This window comes from Amaranthus tricolor, chromosome 2 (assembly GCF_026212465.1).
Source record: "Amaranthus tricolor cultivar Red isolate AtriRed21 chromosome 2, ASM2621246v1, whole genome shotgun sequence".
Classification (NCBI taxonomy): domain Eukaryota; kingdom Viridiplantae; phylum Streptophyta; class Magnoliopsida; order Caryophyllales; family Amaranthaceae; genus Amaranthus; species Amaranthus tricolor.
In genome coordinates this window covers 16,494,616-16,498,917 of record NC_080048.1, presented here as the reverse complement: position 1 = coordinate 16,498,917, position 4,302 = coordinate 16,494,616, and positions in this window count along the sequence as shown.

The following is a 4,302-nucleotide window of genomic DNA, read 5'->3' as shown; positions in this document are numbered from 1 at the left end:
AACGAAATAAATACTGTCCGAGTCAAACCAAGATGTTAGAAGGCAGTTAAAACGGATTTGAAGTTAAGGGAAGCTTGCGGATCGAGTTCTATTAGTGTTATTATGAACTACTAGATATGAGAAATTCTTAGCAGCGGATAAGAACGAAAAGTTAAATCTACTTATTACAACTTGAGAACGAAAATCGCCTCATAAAACCAAATGTTTATTAAACTTAATTAGAAGTTCTTATCAAGACTTCTATATCCTAATGATTTATTTCTCCAAGGGTCAATCCTCACTCCCCAGACCTGCAACTTAACTTATTGCTAGTCATTGCCCAGATAGGAAACAACATTATCGCAGGGTCGTTAAGACCAAAAGTACACGTCAGCAAACGTCGCATACCAAATAAATATTAACAACAAGAGAAAGTTTTAATTTAAAAGCTGTCAATTCGCTGAAAAAGTACGCTGCGATCATGCTAATAAAGAATAATTATTTTCATATAAAGATTAGTCAGCCATACTGCTGTACTATCCAGCAATACTGCCGGTACAACTCCAATCTCCATAAGTGAGACATTACATTAGGGGGAGCTAACCCCTAAGCAAGTCTCTACCATAGACACTCGCCTTACTTCGGTGCCTATGGTTAAGTATGCATACCCCTGCTGTGGCTCATAATGCCCCCATATACCGCGAGTATTTCATTTCCACCAATTGACGTCATACTTCGTACACTTTTAAGGTTAGTGAGGTCATACTACCTCTGCTTATCAAACAATGTATCAAAAATTATTTATTCGGAAAGATAACATTATTCATACTATATATATCCAGGCTTTACTTTTGTATACCATTATTATATGATACATCGAACTAAATGCAAACTTCGCTGCGTGTACATACCTTAAGCAAGATATCCAACTCACAAGCGTCTTAATCAATTCCCGGTCACGAATCGACTTCCTACAAGGTTCAATCGTATTCGGGAAATAAGCACACACATACATTTTCCTCAAATCATCCATAATACACATATACAATTACACCCATACCTAGAATACCACACACAACATGAACATCCATCACATATTATAACATGGTAAATGCACAAAACAGGACATCATACATAATCTGTCCAGAAACACAACTTAAAACTGTCAAACTGAAAATCCGACTTCACCGTTGCGTCCGGAAGGCGTCAAAACCCCCGGGTACCAACTTCCATAATTTATAACATAGTATAAGTATTTTTAACCTAATTTCAAAGCCAAAAATGCTCCAAAAACACATTTTTTTTTCACCATTTTCAAAACCTACGGGATTTTGTCATTTCATTTTTTTTATCACAAAAAAATATAAATTTCATTGCTTTATTTCCTATTAAATCTAAACAACAAAATTTACACAATTTTCATGATCATCTACAAAAATAAATTTTAATTAATTATTATTTTTTTTTCCTCAAAAATAATTCTTTTTACACGATGACCAAAGTGGTCAAGGTTCGAATAGTCCAAATATTCCAGTCCAAGAATCCAACGTTAGGGAATTGATTTTGTCTAAATCCTTTTTCGAGATTACGCCTACAAGCTTTGGTATGCATGGTCCGAATATGTCCTCAAATGGTTGCACTTTGCTAAGCGTGACTAACTATTTCATTCATGAGACAGATTAAAGACATTAAATGGATCGGTTACAAGGAATTAATTCCAAACGGTTTTGGAGTTCAAAGGGGCGTGTTTTTAAGGAGATTTAAAGCTGGTTTTTAATCTCATTTAAGAGGTATTATTAGGAGGTTTTGCTGGTTTAATTTCGTGAATAAAGAGGCTTGAATGAAGAGTTAATTCGTGGCAGTTACAAAGGCATTCAAGGACAGCTTTAAATGATGGTTTTGAACAGTTTTGGAAGGTTAATGGCTGGACGTTTTTGGAGTTAATTCTCCTTCATTTAAGCTCATTTGTTTAAGTTAAATTAAGGGTAGTAATGGGCATTAATTTGGACGGTTATGAGCCAATTAATAGGCCCTTTTATTTCAGTCTTGTTTTTAGAATATGTAAAGGCATTATTGAATGTAACTCAAGCTATATAAGGCTTGGAAATGATCAATGAAAATTCATTCAGAAATTTGCCTAAACAAAACCTTCACGTGTGTGAGTTCTAACTTTGCTAGGAGTTTAGCTAAGTTGTCAATCCAAGGTTGAGAGTTTCTCAATTTTGAAGAGTTCGAGTTTTGGTCGAGTGTTCCCAAAGCTTGACCTTAGTAGTCGTTGTCTAGGTTGAGTGTTCCCTAAACACTTCTACACCCAAACAAGTGAGTGAGTGTTCCTCCTTGTTATATCCCCAAGTTAAGGGTGAGTGTTCCCCTAAACTTACTTGTTTCTTTCCAATTATCCTTCTAAAAAAACCTATCACACATTCCCACGTTTTATCCCATTTGTGAACGAAGTTTTTCAACTTAGTTTACACATCATTTGGCGCGCCAGGTAGGGGGAGTTTTTCCATACACTTCCAAAGGGGTCGAATACCTACATATCATGGGAGAGAATCAAGATTTGAAAGTAGCTTTGGAAGCTCTAAATCGTTCCATTGCTAGTCAAGAAAGGTTGGCCGAAACTAATGCCAATCTACAAGGGAATCTTGCTGCCTTAATGGCAAGACTCCTGAACGAGCAAGATAGGAGAGATCAAAACGAGGAACCTCCACCTAGGAGGGAAGATAGGAGTCTCAAAGTAGATGTCCCTGCCTTTGATGGGTCGCTTAATCCAGAAAAGTACTTGGAATGGGAGAAATCCTTGGAAAGGTACTTTGAATACAAAGACATTCAAGAGGAAGTACAAAGATACAAGATAGCCAAAGTCAAGCTGAAAGGCTATGGTGATAGTTGGTTGCAAGAAGAACAAAGGGGGCGTACCCTTAGGGGGAAAGCTTCCATCTCTACTTGGAGGAAATTGAAGAAAAGGATGAGGGATCGCTTTATTCCTCACAATTACAAACAAAGTCAATATGTAAAGTGGAGTACTTTACAACAAAGAGGCGACCCAGTTGAAGATTACATAAAGGAGTTTGATAGACTCGCCATTGTGTGTGAAGTCACAGAAAATGAAGAGCTCAAGTTGGGGCGTTTTATTGCTGGTTTGGATCAAGAATTGCAAGAGAAGCTTGAAGGTTACACCAACTTAACCTTTGTGGAAGCTTGTAAACTTGTGGTGAAATTCGATGCTAAGAGGAAGAAGAAGAAGTCTACTTTCATTCCTCAAGTGGCTCGAAAACCTACCTTTCCTACCAAGGAGGGGTCTAGTCTTGTCAAACCTAATGATCCACCTAGGAAGGATAAGAAGGACTTCAAACTTAGTGACATTGTATGTTACAAGTGTGGAGGAAGAGGGCATTTCAAGAAAGATTGCCCAAATTCAAGGGCCTTAACTATGCAAGAGGTGAAGCTCATTGCCAACCAAACTATAGATTGGGAAGAGTTTGAAGATGAAGAAGGGGAGGCCGTGGGTGAAGATGAAGAGGAGGACCAATGCTTTCCAGAAGAGGAGGCCAAGCAAAGCCTAGTGGTGAGGAGGGTGTTGCAAGCCCAAGTTGAGGAGCCCATAGCACCTCAAAGACAACACATTTTCATCACCAAGTGCAAGATTGAAGGTGAGGTATGTGATTTGATTATTGATAGTGGGAGTGAGGCAAATACGGTTTCTAAAAATCTAGTAACCAAACTTGGTCTTACAACTACAAATCATCCAAATCCTTATAAGTTGAGTTGGTTAGATTCGAATTCCAGCACGGGGGTTAGAAAACAAAGCATGGTTAGTTTTTCCATTGGTTCTTATCATGATTCTCAATTATGTGATGTTGTGTCTATGGATGCTTGTCATATTTTACTTGGTAGACCATGGCAAACTGATCGAAAATCTGTCCATGATGGTTATCATAATACTTACACTATAACTCACCAAGGAAAACAAAAAAAATTACATCCCTTACCACCCCCACGTTTTTCACAAAAAGTTAAACAATCTAAGGAGGTGTCATTGCTCACTCTTAAAGAATTTGAGAGGGAGATTGATGGTGAGAATGAGGTGTATCTGTTGTATTCTAAAGAAATCCATGAAAAATTTGTGAGTCAAAACCCTAAATTGGCTCAATTGATTAAAGACTTTAGAGATGTTTTTCCTGATGAGTTACCTAATGGGTTACCACCTTTAAGAGGTATTGAACATCAAATTGATCTTATTCCTGGTGCTCCTTTGCCTAACAAACCCGCCTATAGATGTAATCCTTTGGAGACTAAGGAGTTGCAAAGACAAATAGAGGA